Source organism: Alligator mississippiensis, chromosome 1, assembly GCF_030867095.1.
Source record: "Alligator mississippiensis isolate rAllMis1 chromosome 1, rAllMis1, whole genome shotgun sequence".
NCBI lineage: Eukaryota > Metazoa > Chordata > Crocodylia > Alligatoridae > Alligator > Alligator mississippiensis.
In genome coordinates this window covers 124,377,997-124,390,648 of record NC_081824.1, presented here as the reverse complement: position 1 = coordinate 124,390,648, position 12,652 = coordinate 124,377,997, and the positions used below count along the sequence as shown (strand labels likewise).

At 43.6% G+C, this 12,652-nt stretch overlaps 1 protein-coding gene across 6 annotated transcripts in view; it reads right to left on the bottom strand.

The window, feature by feature from the left end:
- The window catches only part of UTRN (utrophin), a 631,944-nt gene that overhangs the window by 582,260 nt on the left and 37,032 nt on the right, over positions 1–12,652 (bottom strand). For 5 of the 6 annotated variants that reach the window (XM_019488372.2, XM_059713704.1, XM_059713697.1 and 2 more), the window contains one exon: positions 10,501–10,654. The exons of the other annotated variant lie outside the window; for it this stretch is intronic. The gene's annotated coding sequence lies outside the window, so the exon portion shown is untranslated. The remainder of the gene's footprint in view (positions 1–10,500; positions 10,655–12,652) is intronic. 6 annotated transcript variants of the gene reach the window in all.

The following is a 12,652-nucleotide window of genomic DNA, read 5'->3' as shown; positions in this document are numbered from 1 at the left end:
AATTGCTACCATTACTTTGCCTCTCTACCCCCTCAAATCTCCAAAATGGGCCTTTTATCCAGTTTTCTAATTGTCAATAGAATACACAGTTTTAATGCAGAAGAGCAAATATGCTTAAAATCTTCATCTGTACTGAAAAAAAATCAAGCCCAGAATGTCATAACCTTTACTACTGTAGTATGGGCTATATATTTGCATCCAACTATTCCCTGCTCATAAACTGACTGCCTTCCACCAGCCTATCCCTCTCCATTTGTGTTTACAGTAAACTGGACTGTCTCCTATGTCACTTTAAAGCTTCTGAAAGCCCCACAATTAGGCACTTAAATATAGGCTTAGAAGCCTAACTTTAGATTTCTATTTTTTTAAATGTTGATGCATCTGCATGTGCACATGCATGTGCGTAAGTGTTCACAGTAATGGTTAGTGTTGAAAGTCAATATCATTAACACTGACAATTTTCAGTTTATAAGGTAATATGCCAAGTTAAACTTTTACTAAAAAAGTACAGTTTTAGTTTTTAATTTTGCAAACATTATGCACATGCAAATAAGTATACATATTAGGTCATTGGGACACTTCATATGTGTAAAGTTTCGTATCTATGTAAGTATCTGAAGAATCAGGACTTTAAATTTCATTAGCTTGCCTTCTGAGGATACAAGTTTCTAAAATTAAAGAAGTTGCTCTACTAACAGAAGCATTTAGAGATAACATTAAAATGTACAGTAAACGATTACAAATATTAAATGTGTATGATTGCATTTTATAAAACTAATTTGAAAGATCTCAACTAAATTTAAATCAATGGTATTTTTAAAAGAGTGATTTATATAATTTAGATCAATTATTTAAATTGCCTTCATTTTAATCGCTCCCTAAGGATACTCTAACTTATGCTGCCTGCATTGAGATCTGGTGAAGTGTCATGTGCTCAACTCTGTACCCTCCTTCTGTTGAGGTTGGTGGTGTAGGGCTGTCCATGCCAGTTCAGTACCTCTTTAAGTTTTCCTTGTCAATGGGAAATCTTTGTTATCCTTTTAGGGCATTTTTATGCTTTATATTGCTGAAAGCTGGCCTGAGGTTTGAACCCAATGAACTTTGCAGTTTGAACAGTGCTTCTGTACATCTAATCTAAATTGTTTAAATGTAGACTAGATGTTTAAAATGTGTACACAGGACTGGATTTTTGAGTGTGATAATAAGTATATCTCCAGTCAAAATTTGTGCATGAGCTTAGAATGTCTGGAAATCAGGCTTTCCAGAGGTCACACGGGCTAAGTACAGACATTTGGGGAGGTTAAATCAGGTTCAAAATGGCCACCCAATTTAAACTTAGATTGATCACCCAACTGCTGACCTTACACTTACAGATCCGGTCTCAGTAACCAGCAGTCAGTCTAAACCTGTAACTGTACAGAAGCTCCATGCGCACAAAACTGGTCTAAAAATCACAGAACACAATTTAAGATAAACCATGATCTATGTAGTATCAAACTTATTCAATTTAGATCAAACAGGAGCATGGAACTTCTGTATACTTTTCCTGCTTAGCCCTGGGGCTAGGAAAACCCAGCCTCTGGCCCTAGCCCTGGGACTGCTCTATTCACCACCCCCGGCTATTTTTTGGCCCTCCTCCCTTGTCCCCTTCAACCAGCTAGCCCTCTCAACCCCCATCCCACAAATTGCTCTGGGTGCAGCCATGTTTATCAGCGTTTGCTGCTGCCAGAGCCGAGCAAATGAGTCCCATTGCGGGGTGGGAGGGGTGGAAAGGATGGGGGTTTAGGTTTGCTGGGGGGGGACCCCACAGGTCATGCCTTAACCCCACCCATCATGGGTCACACCTGCCCCCCATCCACCGGCGGACCCCCCCCCCCAATTCCTGCCAGGCTGCTGGATCACCAGCCCTCCCACTAGTCCCTCCATTCTGACTTACCTGATATTAGGCAGCCATTTTGATCAGATTTAACCTCCCACTGATGCCCCAAGATGTCTGTACTTAGTCACACACACACACACACACACACACACACACACACACCATTGTGTTCCTGCTATTCATCCTCTCAACATTCAGACTACAATGGGAATTAAGTGTACAAAAATGGGAAGATAATTTGGCCAAATCAGTTCAGTTCCTTAGCAAATGAGGCAGGTTGGAACAGGGCATTTGCTGGGGGTTTTTTAATTATTCCAAAGTCAGTTATTTAACTTCTGTACTAGAATCGCCAAGTATAGTGATTGCTATTCCTCATTCCCCCATTGCCCCACCCCTACTATTAAGTAGATCTGAACCTCAGTTCTGCAAATGGACTTGAAACCACAGCAGACAGAGGGAACTTTTATATATCATATAGTTTGGGACATTCCAAAGCAAAGCCAAAAAAGAGTTTCCTACCCAGAAAGGAACTTAAATAAGTTCAACCCTGCCAAGTATTTAATTATAGAAATGCAGAGCGGGGAGGGGGGGCAGACCACAAAACCAAATGAAAAGATTATTGAAACAATTTTGCTATTCAGAAGAACAATAAAGCCTTTTTGGAGGCACCGTTGGACAGAGCAAGAAGGGGGGAGGGAATGGTTAAGAAAGGCTTAGTACATTGCTGATGTCTAGAACTTTAGTTGGATCTTCATGAGCAACTGTATGAAAATGAAATAATGTCATAATTTGATCTTGCTGGCAAATAATTCATAGCACCAACCTTCATTTCAGAAAATAAGTTTACCTCTGGACAGAAAGTGATTTGCCAAGCATAAGTGGATCAGATTCTTTCTAGAGGATCTAATATGTTGGTTCATTATTAGCATGTAATATAATATTCAAGCATTGTACATTCTTAGAGGCTAAGCTTGCTAAGACTGGCTACCAAGCATAGTGCCTACTAGTGTATTATTTATAGCACATTAGTGCCAAAGCTCTCCCCCCCACATCAGTATACAGTGCAGTCATAGGAGACTGTGTACAAATGTAGAAGAAACAGAGTTACTGACTCAAAGAGCTTGTCTTGTAGATAGGACTTAAAATGTACACTTTAAAAAACATGTTAAAATAAGCTTTAAATTTTAAGGTATGTTATTATAGACAGAACAAGTTAAAACATTGTTACTATTTGCTTAAAATATGCATTTATACTAGACCAAAGAGTTTACAATCTGATCTGAAACATGATACAATGAATGCAAAAAGCAACAGAAGTAAAGGGGGAAAAAAATCACATGGTTATAAATGCTTGGTAGGGATAGAACTTAAAGCTTATAAATCATTTGCAAAGGTTACTCTTAAATAATAAAATCAACTATCCTTGCACAATAAAGCAATCTGCTTACTCCACAGCAACAATTGCTGAATGCAGGATTTGGAGGCCGCCTTACAAATTTGTTCTAAGAGGGTGCTCCACAGATAAAGCAGCAGTGTTAAAGAAAACATACATTTTTCAGGGACAACTTTGCTGAGCTCACTGAGCCGCTTTTGTGTAATAAACACAATGTTCAGTAATAATGTTTTCACCATAACACCCATTCCTTGTTTAATTCAATTCATTTTTGACACCTCCCCCAGACAAACCATTTAGATACCTCCCCATTGACAAACCATTAATACAATCCTTGAATCACAAACAACAACAAAACTCCAGCCTACCTTTGAAGTATTCTACAGAGAATGTGAAAAGTTGTTTTGTGGCTATGATCTGTTGCCATACATAGTGCATTTATCATAAACAAATTAAAACAAACATAATATATTCTATATGGGCAAGAAGCTAGAGATCTCCAACTGGTTAAGGCCACTTTGCCTTAACCAATAGCTGAACGTTTTTAAGTAGCAAATAGAAAAATTATCTTCTTAAGAAAACTTCCGGTTGATGTACAGCTGCCCAAAATGACTCCACCATCTCCTATATTAGTTGCCCAAACTCCTTGGCATAATGAGAAGGAGAAAGCATGTTGGGAGCATTCCAGAGTCAGGAATTGGGCAGGAGGGGTATAGGAGGAAACATAGCCACTGTGCCTCCACAAATGGCAGAGTTTGGGGTTGCCCATATGGAGCCTTAATTTGTGCCAGATGCAGTTAGCCCCAAATCAGGGAGTTGCAAATAGCTGCCTACAGCCTCTCGTTATTATAAACGTACATCCAAGCTCCATTTGTTTGGAGTGGAGTTTAAAAAGATAATAAAAGTTTGGTTCTTAAGAGAGCAAACAAAAACATTCAGCGATGCTGTTGAGGTGTATCAGGTACCTCACCATAGCTGTGGAATTGATTTGGTTAGCAAGCTTGTGTTACAGGTACCTTCTGCTGCTGATCTATGGACCTCACTAAGGAGTTAGTTTCATAAAAACATACAGCAGCATCACTTAAGGTCAACAGGCAGGGCATTAGCCCAGATCTCCAACTTGATAGGGGTGCCAGAACTGCATCCCACCTTTACAGAATCTGTGCCCTGGCAGGAGAAGCAGCCCCATGGCATTGCTCTTAGAACAGCAGCCCGGTGAACATATACTATGCTGCTGCTTTAAAAGCAACAGCCAGATTTGGTGGACCATGCTGCGTCTACATAGCAGCAGCCACTGCTGCCAGTAATTGTTTTTGATTCCCCAGCATAGATAAGACTCCCATACGCTCCACCCCCACACACTCAACAGCACCTTCCCCCTGCCAAGGGTTTGCCCAGGGCATAAACCCTGCTCATTACACTTCTGGGAACAAAAGTCAGGAAGGGACCCAATAGGTTATTTATTGTGTTTGGGCTGCTATCAGAGGCAACCTTATCATAACATCCTTTTAATGAACTTCTCAAATTCCTTGTTAGGGGTAGATGAGCTTTTTCCCTTGCTACTCCTATTAGGTGGCAGTACCAGCACCTCACTGCTGTGATAGATAGGAATCTTGTTTTCATTTTCACCTTAAATATATTTTTGCCACTTTAAAACCCCTTGTTCCTCTGCTGACATTATGTTTTAGCTTAAAGATCTCTTCCCCCTGGTGTTTGTCCCTTTGACACATTTATAAATAAATCCCCTCCCAGGCTTCATTTTGTTAAATTAAAACAAGTCAAGTTCTTCTCTTTGTCACATGATAGAAGTTTGTTCATAGGAATAAGAGCTTGTCTATAGGGGTGCGTGAAACAGGCTGTATTCGATTCGGATTCAGATTCAGCCTGAATTGGGGATAGTGATTCGATTTGTTGATTTGGATCACTGTCCCGATTTGATTTGTCCAAATCCAAATTTTAAGATTCAATGCTGATTCAGAGAATCAGCAATTCGGCCATAGACAAAGCTTAAAATATTTTTTCTACATACCTCAAGGTACCAGGCATGGCTCGTGAACACTGCGATGGCGGGGTAGATGGAGCATCCCACAGGAGCACGGGGAGGCTGTGGGGGGACTCCAGGTGAGTCCCAGACCCAGGAGGCACCAGTTGCTAAGCCGGGGTGTAGAGGGGTGGGACCCATGGAGTGCTCCCCAGCGGACTCAGGAGTGGACTGGAAGCGCTTCTGGTCTACTTCCGGGTCTGCTGCCAAGCACACTGGGGGCCCCCCTCTCCCCGCATTCCTGTGGGATGCTCCATCCAGCCCAGCATCTTAGTGTTCATGAGCTGCCTGGTACCTTGAGGTATGTAGAAAAAATATTTAAAGCTGTGTCTATGTCCAAATCGTTGAATCCTTCCGAATCTCTCCAAATTGATTCAGAGGGTTCCAATTCAATTCAGAGAGATTAAAGAGTCCTCTGATTCAATTCGGATTCGGAGATTTGGCCACTGACTCAGGCCAAATCTCTGCTGAATTGAATCAGCACCCGAAGCTTCACACAGCCCTACTTGTCTACACTTGACATTTATAACAGGTTAAATGGAGTAATTTAATGTTAAAATGGCTTATGCACACAATAGTTTTGTTGCAATTTTTTAAAGACACATTATTATACTCATGTTGAAAGCTGCTTTTATTAAGATATAGGCGTTCACTCAATGTAGGTGGAGAGCCTCCACACTAGGAACAGAAATTACACATAAACTGGTATAAGTGATTGGAAACCAGTTCAAATCTGTAACACAACAGAAGTGCAGTGCACATAAACCACTTTCAAAATGGCCAAAACCGGTTTAAAATAAACCTCGATGGATATAGTATCAGACTTAATTGATTTAGGTTAAATCGGTTTATTGAACTTCTATCCCAGATCTCCTCCCAATTCAAGTTAACTCATAGTCCCCCAGCATCACAGTCCCCCAGCATCCCAGGAGAACTACAACCATACATCTCCCATTAATAACTTCCTGCACATTTTCCAGCCTGATCATTAAGAGGACTAGCACTTTCTTCCTTGCTGTGCACAGCTATATCATAACAGATCTGATAGTTTATCTACCAACACCCAACTGGCTATATACTGACCAGCAGCAATTGTGAGAGACACACTTCTTGACAGCAATTGCTACACTCTCCTCCACACTGTCTCCATTTATAAGCCACTCCTGCCACTGTGGGAAAAGCTTTGCATGAATTTCTAGGAACTTCATCCTGATGTACAACTACCTCCGCTGATCATCCCAGGTCTACAGCACAATCCTGTCACCCAAGTCAGTGTTTGTTGGCTGAGCTCCTAATGACACTCCTCCAAGTGAATCTGCTCCTGGAAAATATCTAAAAGTAGATATCAAGATTTGTCCTCAGATGCCTTTACCCCCGCCCCCATTCAAAAGTAACTTCATATATTAAATATGCTTGCAACAGCTTGTTTCCAATGTTTCTAGGCAAGCACTTTGAAAACAGAACTGGCTGGTTCATAAAATGATGGGATAAAACAAAAGGAATTATGGGAAAAATACATCTGATCTGTTCTGAGCAGAATGCAGAACAGATATTTTTAAACAAAACAATGCTGCATTGCTGCAATGATACAACGCAAACATAGCTTAATTGTAGGATTACAATACAGTGTGCACACATTGGTGATTCCGTAATTGTTGCAGATCATTTCATACAGATGCACAAAACTCGCAATACATTTCAAACATAGACATTCCCAAAACACTAAAGATACTCCTAGAAATTGAGCTATGGGAGGCCGCATTGAACCTAGTATCCATGGCCCTTGAAAAATGTAGGTGAGGGATGAGTAGGGACCTACCTAAATCGTGGTGAGACAAAGGGATTTTTGCAAGCCACTTGCATCCTATGGAACTGATTTTGTGGCCTTTTTGCAGTAGGGCCCCTCCTCCCCCACCACTAATTGGCTGAGAAACCCCGGCAGCCCCACCCCTCACTCCTAATTGGCCAAGAGGCAAAAACCATGGCATAATTAAATCCATGGAAATATCAGATAAATTACTGCATTATCAAACCACTTGCTCCATGGCTGCAGGGATTTCTGCACTTTCTTTGTATTCTGGTAATCTTGTATTTTTTTGTTGTGGGGGTGGCTCCACACAAAATTACAGGAAATAATTTTTCTCAGTGATTATAGAAACCACTGTTTTTTGTTGTTTCTGCGAAAATCGCAGAACTGCAATTTAAGTAGGTCCCTAGTGACTAGGTGATCATTTTGTTGTGCACATTGTATGTGACTGCTTAATTTAGAAAGTGTGATTCTACACGTCATTTTTCTATTAAAGGTTTGCCTTCTCTATTGGTAACATAAGTAAAGCAACAGAAATATTTTGGTTATGTTAGATGTGGGATCATACATATAAAACTGTTCTTCCAGGCTGCAGCCCCAGAAAAAGAGTCACAAGGATAAATCACCCCCTTCCCTTGCCTGTAAGGAGTCCAATTAGCGTCTTCCCAGTGGATTCTGGGTCTGCCCAGGTGGTTCTGTTTGGAAAACTGGGCCTTACTTGCCAAAGACATAATCATAGAGAAACAAATTACCTATATCCATCATAGCTTGGGGACCACCACATTTTCTACAGTGTTAACACACAGGGTAGAGGACTCTCTGTCTTATCTGGTATATATGCATCTGTTTCTCTTGTCATCACCCACTGGTGCAGAGAATGGGTTTGGGGGTGGGGATACAGGTACAGTAGTCAGCTGTGACAGGTCCTACACTTATCCAGACCTATAAAAGTTAGTTGAGGGAGACTGGGGCCTTTGTTGTCTGGGATTATCAATGTATCCCTATGGTGAGGGCAGGATACTGGGCATTTTTAAGTCTTTTATACTTTTCTTTTATGCCACGTTGCAATGCCTAATATCGACCAAGGGCAACCTCCTGCAAGTTCCATCAATGCACCAAGATCACTTGGCAAAACACATAAGAGGTCATGCTTGTTATTCACTCCTCAGCTCTAGAAATCCCTTTTCCTTGAGGCCTGCCAGACCCAACCTGGACATCTTCCAGAAGCACTGTAGGATCTTCCTGTCTGAGCAGGTGTTTAGCAGGCAAGATTAAAATGGGATATTGTTTAGGAAGTTTTTGCTCTATGGTTTATTATGATGCTCTATTAGCTTGTATAAGTTATTTTGTTTTTCTCTTTTGTTCTCATGTGCTTGCTTATAAGTTATTTTGCTCTCATCTCTTAGCTATCCTGAGCCCTTCTTGGGAAGGACAGCACATAAATCCAATAAATTCATGTCTTACTAAAATAATTCACAATAAAGAGTAAAGGACCCATAGCAATAGATTCCTGAGATGTAAGCATGACAGTCGGCTGTTTATGAACTGTCCAGCACACAGACCAGTAATGTCCCATTTTTTCTTGTTCTCCCTCACCATTCTGAACACTTCTCCAGTTTCATTCTTAAAGGGCAGTCTTTATACCCTTTTGTAAGGGAGCTCCTAGTCCATGATTGTAACTCATGGGTACTACAATACAGTTAATCAATAAGGGTACCTACATACATGATGGAGCTCTGCTCTGACATGTGCTTATTACAGCACTCCAGCAGCCTCTGCATCATTTGTATTTAGCATCCTCACTGTCACCATGACACCGGATAGGGCTGCAGCACTCAGCAACTTGATTTTTGATGGGACTGTGCTGTGAGGGATGGGACTCCCCTGATTCAAGCACTCGTTAAGGTTGCCCGTTTCTAGTCTGCCACGTCTTTACGTGGAATTATTTTCTTTCTATCAGTCAGGAGATGGTTTATTCACCAAGTGCTTGATCTAGGGCCCATCCAGTCAGTTTTCTTCAAGGGGCTCCTACCTACCCTTTACCCCATTGTGGCAGAGCATCTTTGGTGCTTGCCACTTTAAGGGCCAGAGCAGGCAACAGGGCAGCCAGCACATGTGAGCTAGGGTAACAAGCTGGTCACATGACCACAGGAGGGCCCTGAGATAGGAGGAGGGGGATGAGCAGCCTCTATTTTAAACCTGGGCCCTCAGGGCTGAGGCAGCAGTTGCTGCAAGCAGCTGAAGAGAACATCGCCCGACTAGAGCTGCTGCTCATAACATCTGTTGTGGTAGGCAGAACCAGAGGGGTTACTATCATGAGCAATAAATATATGCTCTTGGAGACATCCAGGCAATTGTTTTGCAGTTAAGATTAGCTAATGCAAAGCTTGCAAGTTTGCAACCTGCAAGTGGAATTTGTCTGTCACAATTTAACTAAAGTGTTGAATCTGTTTGCACTGATCATGAGACTGACTAGGCCCCAAAATTAAGCCAAACTACAAGATTAGCTGACCTAACAGGTTTTTTAAAGGTTAGCCATAACAAGATCTGACCACCTAACATAATTAGTCCATTCCAAGGAATCCAAGGAATAAGGAACCAAGGGGTTGAGTTTGGGCAGGTAATGCTAATTTCAAACCTCAATGTAATGTGGTGTAATTTGCTTATTGGGTGAACCCGAGTTTGCGCAGTAACATTTCATGATAATTTCTAACACCGTTTGATCCCATAGAGTAACAGCTCTAGGGCAAGATTGTGAGTGGCTCTAAAGTCAACAGATTAGCATAAGATAAGGCATAAAGGAACGTGCATGTCAAGTGACCAGTTAGAAGGACAGGACAGAAGGACCATCGCTGTACCAAGCCTGGATCCCGGACTCCCAGTGTGAGCGATGACCGGATCCTGACCAAGGGACCTTCCCAGTGACCCCTTGGACAGCATTGATCAGGGACACCTGACTTTGCTGGAACAACTTGGTACACACCTGGCATAGAGGGACTGTTGATAAGTTGCCAACCCCATGCGGGAACTCTTTGTCATTCTGTCTATCTGTTGTTATTATTCACTATTAGCTCTTTATTACTGTACTATCTGTTTGTCACATTAACCTTTCTATTAACTGTTGTATGCTAAGCTATAAGTAAATTTTCCTTTACTTCACTCCTGATTTGCCTCCTCAGTCCCAAACCCAGAAGTCTCACAGCTGATATACTCACAGTGCCTAGCCGGCCTGTGACAAAATTGGCGTTACGAACAGGATTGAGGATGGAGAGTTCAGAGGCAAAGAATGGTACAGAGGGGTGGGCCTTGCTGATTGCTTTGATAGAAGAAGTTATGGGCACTAGGAATCTGGGGTGGGATAAGGAGAGGTTGAGACCCACCTGGAGCAATCCTGCCACAGTACCCTGTCAGTGGGCCGCGTTCACTGCTGTGCAGAAGGCTAGACCCAAGAAAGGATGCTTGTCTTGGCTGCTGGCAACTTGCTTGAGACTTGGGGTGGAGGAGGCCACTCAGTTTCATCAGGAGAATCAATCCCTAAAAGAGCAAATAACCCAGCTTGAGAGGGAATCGAGAGAAGAAAAGGATTCTAGTAGAGTGGCTTACACAGCAGCCAGAGCAGTGCAAAACTGCCTGGAAATACTAGAGCGTTGGGAGGGGAAAATACTAGTTGCACAGGCAGTTGCCTCCCTCGAGAGAAAGGTGCAAGTGGCGCAGTCAGTCAAGCCCCTCCCTGAAAGGGTGCGGCAGTATCTGTATGGTGAGATTCCAGAGACGGAGCTGTGGGACGACCCAGGAGGCGAATATGTGAAGCTTGCAGAAGAGGTCCACGAAATCCCACAGCCCTATGCCCCACTGGCACAAGAGAACTTAGAGGGAGAGCTGGCCCAAACATTTCCAGTGCAAGTGACCCGTGTTCACTCGAGGGGCCCACCCAGACCGAGCAGCGCTCCTTCACAAAGGTAGAAATCCAAGGTCTACAGGAACAATACCGATCCAAGCTTGGGGAACCAGTAATGGATTGGTTAGTACGAATGTATATGGAAGGGGCAGAGGGAGTAAGGCTTAACTGCACTGAAGCATCCCAGCTTGTACTGAGACCTGGCTTTCCCTTACCACAGTTCATAGCAACAGTAGGGGGCACAACTTAGTTTAGCACCATGGTGCGAGCAGCCGCAAGCTGCTATGGCAACATGGAGGGAGAGCTCCGCCCTAGCAGTCAAATGTGGAAGAGGCTATATTTGTGATACACTCACAGCGCCTAGCTGGCCAGTGATGTGGAGGTACAGAGGGGACCTATGGGGATGGAGGAGGATCCTGGTCTTGGGGCATGACTTGAAACTACACCTTGCTGGGGTAGGATAGTGTGGTGGGTCCTCCTGTGGCGGGGTGGTCCCCAGGAAATGCAATGCCAGTTGCCTCCCCAGTGAAGGTAAGTAAGGAGCACCTTATTGCCCCAGCCCTCACAACCTGCTGGGTAACCCAGTAGTTAGGGTCAGGCTTGGGGGCCAGGCACATCTACAGACACCTGAGCCCCATGGGGTGTAAGACCCTGGGACTCCAGGGGAGGGGGTCCAAAGAGTGGCCTCGGTGAGGGGGCAGAGTGAGAGAATGGGCCACATATAGTAGGGCTGTGAGGGCAGCCTGAAAGGCTACACAGAGTTGGTGTAGAGTAGGGCTGCAAGGGCGACCTGAAGGTCTACATATAGGCTAGCCCCACAAGTAGTTCAGGGAGTGAGCCTCAATGAGGGGGCATAAGTTGGTGCCCCAGTGAGAGGGTGGAGGAATTGGACCCCAATAAGCCCTCAGATGTGGTGTGGCCAAGTTTTGGGTCAAAGGCAGACCCCAGTAAGCCCTCAGATATTTTGAGGCCAAGTGTGGGTCAGAGAGGAAGAACTTTGGGTACCATTTGCAAGGCAGGGGACAGGGTATAGGGAGGTCAGAGCTGTATATAATGCCTTAGGCATTGGGGCATTAAATGGGCAGCCTCCCTCATTTTACATCAAGTTTAATATAACAAGTAATGGTAGGCAAGACAGGGCAGACTGCCCTGGGCAGGGGGGTGTGCCAGTACAGTGACCAGCCCTGAGTCCACCCCCTGTCACACCCATCCATACACCAACCAGTTAGAAGCAGATAGCTTGACTGTAAAGTCTCAACCTGATGCCAGAAAGCATTCACTTGCCAGTCCTTAGGCTTGGGGTGATCTCAGGGCCAGGTCCACCAGCCTGTATCACTTCATCCTCAACAAGGCTGTCTGTCAGCCTGGATCCAAGGGAAAAGCAAAAAGGGAAAACAAACCTTCAACAATTAGATCAGCTAAGTGTCCCAGCCTCAGGGCCTGTCTGTGCTACGTATCACAGTATTCAAAAGTAAAACTAAGTAAAAATCCAATTAAGCACCAACTTTCAGGTTCCAGGTCACCCAGCCTCATCAAGCAGACCAAATAAACAACAGAAAAGATTAGTCCAGTCAAAGGGCCTGAATGGTTTTCCATTGGCCACACAAGAACTTAAACTCAGTCCACACCCCTCC